Genomic DNA, 10,440 nt, shown 5'->3' with positions numbered 1-10,440 from the left:
AAATACCCTCGCGGAAAATCCCCCCCCCCCCCCCCAAAAAAAAAACTGTGGAAAATAAAACTTTTCAAATTTCAAATTGTCAACCAGATTTTAGAGTATGAAGGGGGAATGGGATGAATGGTAATGGGGATTTCAAAACTTTGAATGACCTTTAAAAATCTGAGTTATAACAATGGAACCTTGTAAAATAGATCTTCTGTTTAAATGAAGTACAACAAAAAAATTTTCAGCTTCAAAACTTTGCTCAATCCCAACTTATAAGGTTTTAAATATATGCAAATACATCTCCTAAATTTTGGAAATAAAACATTGATATGGATTAAAATTCTGCTCAAATAACTGAAATTGCGTTTTCAGAACTAAAGCCAGAGAAAAAGAAACTGATAACTAAAAATTAAGGTAAAATGTGGTTTTGTCAAAATTTCAATGGGTAATGGGTATTTCAAATATATCTTCCCATTCCATAACTTGTAACATTAATATGGTTTAAAATTCTGCTCAAATAACTCAAATTACGTTTTCAAAACCAAAGCCAGAGAAAAAAAAAACTGATAACTTAAAATTAAGGTAAAACGTTGTTTTGTTAAAATTTCAATGGGCAATGGGCATTTCAAAAATGGGTTTTTTTGGGGATATCCCAAAAATCTATGTGCCACCCCAAAAAAATTTGGTTCCCGAATCCCCGAAAATCATCCAATCATGCTGCCACCCCTAATGATTTATCTAGTGACTATCCCTGCCAAATATTACTTTGTATATCATAATTCTTCACTACTCTCTTGTACGTTAATTTTCATCTCTTGTGTTACTTTGCATATAAACCAGACAGATATAATTGCAATATACACTGTTTTTCATATGCTGACAAAAGTATCGTCTTTATGAGATTAAGTAATAAAAACAAGTTTTTTGTTTTAACTAAAAGTAAGGAGCGACATTAAAACTTAAAACAAACAACAATTATACCTTATATGAAAGGGACAGTCCGTTCCTCCCCGCCTTGCTCTTTACGTTACTTTAGCGTAAAGAGCTAGGGGTTGAGGAGGGGCCAGCCCCTTTTATATACGGAATAATTATTGTTCATTTTAAGTTTTAACATCGCTCCTTACTTTCGGTTAATAAAACTTGTTTTTATTTAATTTCTGTACGTTTTTCAACTAATGTTGGTTTGATTTTGGCTCACAGTGCATGAAAAATTTAAACACAATTGGCACATTAGTTTTGGCAGATTTATTCCGGATATGAACGGTCGCCCCTTCTCAATACTTTGCTCTTTATGCTAAAGCTGCTAGCACTTTAAAAAAAGCTTCCTATTCTAATTAAAAAGCCCCTGTGTTTCAATTTTAGTAAACAGTCAAACTGAAAAGTAAAGAATAAGGTATTGAGGAGGGGCAATCCTTCATATACGCCTATGGCATAATTTCTGTTCGTTTTTCGAATAATGCTGCTAAATCTGGCTCACCCTCTATGAAATATACCCCTCCCCCTCACGGACCTCCTCCGTGGAAATTTCATCCAAGGTAAAGTGCACCTCCCCCCGTCAAATTCCCTCCAGATAATTCTTTCCTCGCTGAGAACCCACCCCCCTTTCTGTAAAATTGCTTGTGGACAATTCACCCTGAAAAATTCTCCGTAGCATTTTTTCATTGGAATAAGACTTTAATTTATATATCGGTTTCTGGCCACTCCAGAAACGCCCCCTTCCGTGGAAATTATTTCCCAGAAAACAAAACGCACAGAAAAAAGCCCCCGGAACATCTCCATATTAGAAATTTGGCAAAGAGAATGTAAAACAATTAAAAAGAAGGTAAAATTCTACTTTAGTTACAAGGGTATAGCATAAAGTATAGTATAAACAGTATAAAGGGTATAGACGTAAACTACGCTCGATGGGCGCCCCCCCCCCCACTGGATCCGCCACTGCCAGGGACATACTTTACCCTGTAGACACATCCCTGAAAGTTTCATTTTCCTAAACTAACCCCTTTCCAAGATAGCCAAAAGTAGCTACTTCGCTTGTTCTAATTTAAGTTTAGTGAAAACTAACTTAAAAAAGAAGCAAAAGGACCAAGATATAGCTTGAGAATTTAGATCTGGCTGACACCTCAGAAATGGCTGGAGGGAAGTTCAAAGCTATGCGCTCATAAACCAAGAATTGGGTTAGACAAAGCTAATTCGACCTAAGTTCAAATTAAGTCATTGATGTTCACTGAAGTCAGTGATGTTCACTGAAATTCCGACGGACTATATTTTCAAATGTCGAAATCAAAACCCTGAAATCACTTTCACTTTTACAATTACCCAGAAATCAGGTATTGAATGAGCAACTGCTCTTCAGGGTTGCCAACTTGCACACTTTTCGTGTGAAATGCACTTTTTTTCATTCCACTCTTTCACACCACGGACCGGATTCGCACTCTTTTTGCCCATTATTTGCTCTTTGCACTCTTTTATGAAAAGATGATAGACCAAGTATTAAGCGAAATAAAAAACTAAAATTAAACTATTTAATCGCAAAAGATAGAAAGGTTAGCCGGTATGATCTTTGTTATCTATGCCTGGGCCGTCCCCCAGGCCTCTTTCTCGTGTTTTCAGCCATTTACCAAGAAGTAGATTAAAGCATAGATAACCAGTGAAAACGTGGTAAATTCAAATCAAGTTTTATAGAAGAAAGTTGAAAACTGTTGGGCACAACTGCTCTTCACGGAAATGGAAAAGTGAGTATGAAACATGAACTAAAGCGATGTAGAAGCAACAACCAAAATAAACCTACTGCAAAGACTTTAGGCCTGTGCACCATTTTAAAGTGTGAATGATCCATATTTTCCTGTGATAGCCATTGTTCGAGAAATCAACATCTTATCTTACTAGCCAGGGGGCCAAGAATTTGCTTTGGACGGGACCCATACTATCAAAATGATATAAAAGGGTAAATTAGGAAAATATAGGGTAGGCCTAGCCTAAAATTGTAGTTTAGACTTTAGACACTTCTTGCTACCCTGGAAAGCAGTTGAGTTAGGTGAATGACACTTTCAGAAATGAATCCAGGGCCAAAAATATTCGAGCCAATTGAAAATGACAATAAGAAATGGGGAAATATTGAGCAGTTCATATTTTTGACCTATGAATAAAGCGAACATACCACTCGATGCCTTTTCTTATACTCTTTTCGAATACAATGATCGTTTTTGGCGCAAAGTCACTTCACCCCAACCAAATATAATAATTCAGGGTATATATTTGCACATTAGGATGGGGGTGGGGGTAGAGTTCAAACTTACCTTTTTAGTCAGAATTGCATCTTGAATCAAAATTTAACATTCCTTTGCGACAGACATGACCTTTACAAGCTCCCTCTCCCCTAATGAGTAAATATATAGCCTAGGGGTTGGGATTAAAGTGAATTTACGCCAAAAGCAATTGGTATATTTGGAAAGAGGATAAGAAAAGGCATCGAGTGGCATGTTTACTTTGCTCATAGGTCAATAATATGAACTGCTCAATATTAAAAAAATGAACAATATAGAACCAAAAAGACAGGTATACTAAAAAAAAAATGATCCTTTTCTGTGGATGCTTAAATTAAGCGGGCTTGTCTTATGTTTGATAAGATTTTTGAAGACTCAAAATTTCAGTTGGGGGAGGGAGCAAACTGTGCCCAGGTATTAAAATCATCCACACCCATTTTGCTTGCTAAATTTTAAGCAGGACTGAGTTCAAAACATCTTTGTCTTTGCCAAGCTTTGCTTATGGACAAAGCTTGGCAGAAGTACTAAGTGCTTATATTCTCAATTTTAAGCGAAGATGATTGTAGAATAGGCTAATCACCCCTTTTAACATTCCCGAGACCTTATACAGTCAGCAAGTAATCTTGCACAAGAGACAAGGAGAAAAAAGGTGCCTAGTATTTCTGTCCAAGCCTTTTTCCTTTTTTGCATACTTATTTCAGCCTTGGCTTTTAACACTACAAAAAAACAGGGAATTTTTCAACTGAAAGTAAAGAGCAACATAAAAACTTAAGACGAACAGAAATTACCACGTATTTGAAGAGGGTCACCCTCTCCCCAACACCTTGCTCTTCAAGCTAAAGTTTTTTAGTACTTTTAACAAATCTTCTTTTTGTTCTGCTTTAACGACCTTTGTGTATTGAGACTCTTTTTTTAAAGCATTAGGATAAAATTCAAACTTTAGCGTAAAGAGTAATGTTCTGAAACGCAGACATCCCCCTTCATATGCTTTGTAATTTTTATTCAGTTGAAATTTTAATATTTCTCCTTACTTTCAGTTGAGAAAATTAGTTTTTTTATTTAGTTTCTAATCGTTTTTTAAATGATGCCAGGACTTAGCTTACTGTAAAGTGTGTTATAAAGACATAATCGGATGTTTGGCAAACGTGAGGCGCCATCTTAGAACAAACTTTCACAGATCAGGGTTCAGAACAATCAGACATCAATGCTGCAGTATGAAGCCCAACCCAAATAATTACATGTTGAGTCTATAATTGAAGCCAGCTTGAAACTTACGTCGTGGGTTGTCTTGGAAGACATTCCCATCACAAAAATGGACACTTTAATCCCAGTCCTGAAAAATGCTTTTGGAGATTCAGAACTTTGTAAAAGCTTCAATCAGGGCAGAACTAAAACTAGTGGGATAACTAGACACGTTATTACCCTTGTAGAAAGAGATTTGCTTTCTTGTGAACTGAAGAAAGCTCATATCTCTTTAATAGTTGACGAATCTACCGATAAATCTTGGCAGAAGGTCTTGGTCCTTATAGCAAAGAACAAAGACTCCAAAGATATAGTGCGAAAAGACTTTCTGTGGCTTTTGCAAGTAAGTGAGGCCAGTTCAGAGGGGCAAAAACGTCTAATACTTGGACATTTTGAAAGCCTAGGAATACCTTTGCAAAATTTGATGGCGATTGCCTTTGACAATGCCAGTGTTAACACTGGATGTCAAAAAGGACTTGGTGAACTGTTAAAAGAATATGCGCCAGATTTGCTTGTGATAGGCTGCACTAGCCATTCCTTTGCTCTCTGTTCTGCATAAGCACTAAGAAGTTGCCAGATGAAATTGACATTTTTATTCGTGAAGTAGTTGCATATGTGGCAAATGGCCCAAAAAGACAGGATGAACTAAAAATCTGTCGAAATTTCTGTCATGTAGAAAACCATAAGCTTTTGCAGACTTCAAGTTCGTCATGGCCCACCTTTGAATCATGCGTTGAACGGATCTTTGCGCAGTAGAACCCGCTCCTTTTATTCTGTACCAACCATGGAGTAGGTGACTCCGCTGGAGATAGAGCAGCCAAAAAAAGGGTAATAAAATTCTTTATTTTATCCGTGATTCGGCTGTGAAAGTTATTTTTTATTTTCTTTCATTTGTCTTAAAAAGATCAATATACTAAACAAAGAGTTTCGAGCTGAGGGAACACGGATTCACAGGATTTTGGAAACATCGCGACAGACGTATCTGTTGCTCCTCAAGTGCTATGTCAAGAAGAAAGAAATAGGGCGGGTAGAAGGTCCATTTAAAGTTCGGTTGAGCCCAGGTCATTTTCTTGCACTTGATTGTATAAAGTTGGTACCAAATGCACTGTGTCTCATGAGAAGCCTGCAAAACATTGGCTTATTGAGTGCTCAGCAGGTTCACTCCATCCAGATGAGCTGTCTGAATTTTTTTTGGAGTTGTGGTCACAAATGAGACAACGGATTGACTACAATGACCTAAAGTTGGAAAATCTCAAATGCTTAAGTCCAGATGTTGCCTTATCTGGAGATGTGGACACTCTTGTGCCTCTTCTTCAACGGTTTCTGAATTTTCTGGGTGACACTGAGGCACAACGTGATAAAATGCAAATGAAGATGCAATAAACGCGTAATTTTGTGTGCTGTTTTGAAGGATGATAAATCCGTTTTGTTTCTGCTTCCATTTTTTTTCGCTGTGCTAGGTTACGGTACTTGACTTGACTACAGTCAAGTCAGCTATAGTTCACGACTAGTTACTTGGACCTCTTATATTCCTTTCAAAACGTTTGGATAAAATGGTGACAAAACTTTAACTTAAGATTGGATGCAGTCAACTATAGTTCAGTTAAAGATCTAAGCAATCAAAATAAACATCAGCAAATTTCTTGCAGAGCATTACCTTTTAAGCGAAAAAAAGAATCATAATCATTATCTAACTTATAATTTAGAGGTTGATTTCCTAACTTTATTTTAAATACAATTGAAAAATTTAAAGATAATATGTTTATCGATCAAAGGATAACTGGTAATTATGTGTAAATGGCGTGAGAATGGTCAGAACAATGGAAGGGGCTGCGCGCACGGCGGCAGCCGCGCCCCCGTAATTTTTTTGACTCGCACATGCTTTTAACAACTTGTACTCTTTTTTGGCCTTGATTTGCATTCTTTTTTACGTCGGCAGTTGGCAACCCTCCTGTCATCGGCCGCAATATTACAGTAGCTTCGTTGTGAGCAGACGATTTATGAAACTTATTAATGGAGATGGGAGGGGGGGTAAACGGGAGGGCTTCTTGTAAACCTCTAGTGAAAAGTTTTGGAACATAATTATTACAATGGTACCGTTTTAAGCTTCAAGTTTTTGCACTTAAGAAGTGGCACCAAAAGTGTTGTTTTTAGTGATATATAGCACTTACGGATGGTAGAATTGATGAAAGCTCGTAGACATGAGTAATAACTTTGAGCCATTAAACCACTCTATAAAAAGTTCTCATAGCCCACGGGCTCCAGCTTTTGCACTTTAGACATGCCACTAAAAGTGCCATTTCACACTTGAAGAGGGTGGAATTTATAGGAAAAACGTACACGTGAGCAATATTAGCTATTAAATATCAGTCTACAATGTTCCAGTAGTCTGACAGCCCCAACCCTTGAGAAATGGTACAAATACTGTCATATTATAGTGCCATATGGCACTTGCAGATAGCAGAATTCATAAAAAGCACGTAGATATGATGAATAGCTTTTAAAGAAGCCATTAAGTAGCTCTCTATGATGTTCTGATAACCCACTAGGCCTGGAGAGAAAAAGATGAAAAAAAGGGAGACATCAGTGCTACCAATGCAAAAGTGATTTTCCTTGTTGTTCAAGGAGGGGGACTTTAATTTCGCTTTTCAAGGTTTTCGACCATGCTGATTCCAATGGTACACTTTTCATTTCGATCTAACATAATTTTCAAGGGGTTCCACCCTTTTTCGAAATCACCATGAATTTCTTTTTGCAATAAACTTTTACTTTTAAGACAAACCAAAATAATAGTTCCCATTCCTAAATTTTAAAGAGTTCATAGTGGAGTCTTCCAACGGACTAATGAGACTTACTAAAGGGACTAGGAGGGAGAGTATACGGTGAGGGTTCCTTGTAAATCTCCAATTAAGGGGTTTGGACCATAATTATTACAATGGTACCGTTTTATACTTCGAAGCTTTTCAACTTAAGAAGTGGCACAAAAAGTGCCATTTTTTGTGCTATTTGGCACATACGGATGGCAAAACTGATTAAAATCACGTAGATAGTAATAGCTTTCAAATCAACTATTAAACATCTCTCTAAGAAGTTCTGGCAGCCCACTAGCCTCTATCTTTTCCACTTAAGACATTGCATCAATAGTGCCATTTGGCAGTTGCAGGTGGTGGAATTCATAAACAAAACATATATATGAGAAATAACTTTAATGTGAGCTATTCAACATCTTTATACGATGTTTTTGTGGCCCACAATAGCCCCACCCCTTGAGAAACGGAACATAATGTGCCATATGCCACTTGCAGATAGTATAAAAAGCACGTAGATGTGAGAAACAGCTTTCTAATGAGCCATTAAGCAACTCTCTATGATGTTCTGGTAAACCGCTAGCCCTAGAAAAAAAGGAGACCGATCAGTGCTACCCGCAAAAAAAGTGATTTTTCTTGTTTTTCCATGTTGGGGACTCTAATTTCCTGAATAAGGTTTTCGACTATGCTGATTCCAAAGGTACACTTTTCATTTTGATCTGACGCCATTTCTGAGGGGTTTCAGGCTTAAATAACCATAAATTTCATTTCCAAATAAACTTTTATTTTGAACACGAACTGAAATGATAGTTACCATTCCTGAATCAGTGTCAGATGGAAATTTTTTTCACTAGGCAGTTTTCTTCTAAAGCCGTTTTCGCATTTTTTAACTTTTTGTTACTATGGGCCATGGTTTGCTCTTCACTATGTTGCAGCTGCCACTGCAACCATAATATTTCTTATGCCATATAAGAACACCAAAGTTTTAATAATTCATCATTCATATTTTGAACTAGCTCATATTCACTAAGTACATAAATTGAAGAAAAAATTAATTACATGGATTCAATGAGTGATTTCCGGCAATAAATGGTAACTGTCATTATTATCTTCAGAATTGAAAATATTTATATTGATAGCTTGTTCTATTCAAATATTTGATCATATTTACTAAGGCAGCCACTGATCAAACAGTTCGTGGTAACGAACTGTAAGTAAGGAGCGACCCGGCTCAATGGTAACCGAAACTCTAGAAAACGGTATTTTGATACAAATCGATACATCAAAAGAATCAGATTTTAATGCTGATTTCAAATATATAAGTTTTATCAAGTTTAATTCTACCCATCAAAAGTTAGGCGCCTGAGAAAATTTGGCTGATTTTCGAAAAAAAGAGGAAAGACGCCCTAAAAGCTATAGAACCTTAATGAAACTCACACCATCATATTCAGTGTATTAGAGAACCCTACTGTAGAGGTTTTAAGCTCCTATCGACAAAAATGTGGAATTTTGCATTTTTTGCCAGAAGAAAGATCACGGGTTCGTGTTTATTTGTTTTTTTTTTGTTTTTTTTTCCCAGGGGTGATCGTATCGACCTAGTTGTCTTAGAATATCATGGGAGTGATTATCTGAACGTAAGTTAACATTTGCAGTGCCCTTTTAAAGTGACCAAAAAAAAATGGAGGGCGACCAAGCCCCCTCCCACGCTGCTTGTTTTCCCGAAGTTACCTAACAAAAGTTGTGAGGTAGTCAATTTTTTCAACAGGTTCAAAAATATCATAAATATGTCTTTTAGGATTACTTACTCCCTCGAAATTACCGGCGGGAGGGCTGAAAGTTCTGAATTTTACCCAATGTTAACATATAGCATTAGGTTATTTGGAAGTATACAGACGTTTTCAGGGGAGATTTTTCCTGGTAGTGGGGGAGGGGGGGGGGTCGGGAGTTATGTGGGAGGATCTTTCCATGAAGGAAGTTTTCATGGGGGAAGGTACATTGCTATGAAGGGGACGCCGGGCTTCCACGCATTATTTAAAAAAAGATCAGAAATTTAATATAAGAAAACAAGTATTTCAACTGCAATAGCAGCAACATCGAAACTTCAAACGAACAGAAAATATTACATATATGATTGGGTTCACCCCGTAGTCAATACCTCGCTCTTTAAGCCAAAGATTTTTTAGTACTTTCATAAGAGCTGTTTATTCTAATTAACGGCCTTTGTGATTAAGCGGTCATTTTTAAAGAATTGGAACAAAATTCAAACTTTCGCTTAAAGGGCAAGGTATTGACTAGAGGGCGAACCCCCTAATAAACAAATTAAAATATATGAATATAGAAGTTCGTTACGTAAGTTAATTCGTAAGTCACGTATATTTATTACTAATAAAAACGTTTGTAAATAAAATTACACAAGTTTCGAGAAAGCAATTTAACTAAATATAAGTAAATTAATATGAAAATTTCGTTTTAATTATTCATGTACGGTGAGCCAAGATCAAAACCTGCATTTATTCAAAAACGTTCAAAAATTAAATAAAAAAAACAAGTTTTTTAAACTGAAAGTAAGGAGCGACATTAAAACTTAAAACGAACAGAAATTATTCCTTATATGAAAGGGACTTTCCCCTCCACAACGCCTCGCTCTTTACGCTAAAGTTTGAATCTGTCTCACAACTTTATTTTTTAAAAAAATAAAAAACTTTTGCGTAAAGAGCGTGGCGTTGAGGAGGGGACAGTCCCTTTCATATACGTATATTTTTTACTAATAAAAACGTTCGCAAATAAAATTAAACAAGTTTAGAGAAAGCCATTTAACTAAATAAAAGTAGATTAATATTAAATTTGTTTTTTTATTATTCATGTACGGTGAGCAAATATCAAAGCCTGCATTTATTCAAAAACGTTAAGAAATAAAATATAAAAAAACAAGTTTTTTTAGCCGAAAGTAAGTAGCGACATTAGAACTTAAAACGAACAGAAATTATTCCGTATATGAAAGGGACTGTCCCCTGCTCAACGCCTCGCTCTTTATGCTAAAGTTTGACTCTGTCTCACAACTTTATTTTTTAAAAAAAAAAAAACTTTAGCGTAAAGAGCGAGGCGTTAAGGAGGGGACAGTCCCTTTCATATACGGAATAACG

This window comes from Artemia sp. Qi Xiang Cuo, chromosome 20, assembly GCF_049724085.1.
Source record: "Artemia sp. Qi Xiang Cuo chromosome 20, ASM4972408v1, whole genome shotgun sequence".
Taxonomy (NCBI): Eukaryota; Metazoa; Arthropoda; class Branchiopoda; order Anostraca; family Artemiidae; genus Artemia; species Artemia sp. Qi Xiang Cuo.
Note: the sequence above shows the minus strand (reverse complement) of the source record.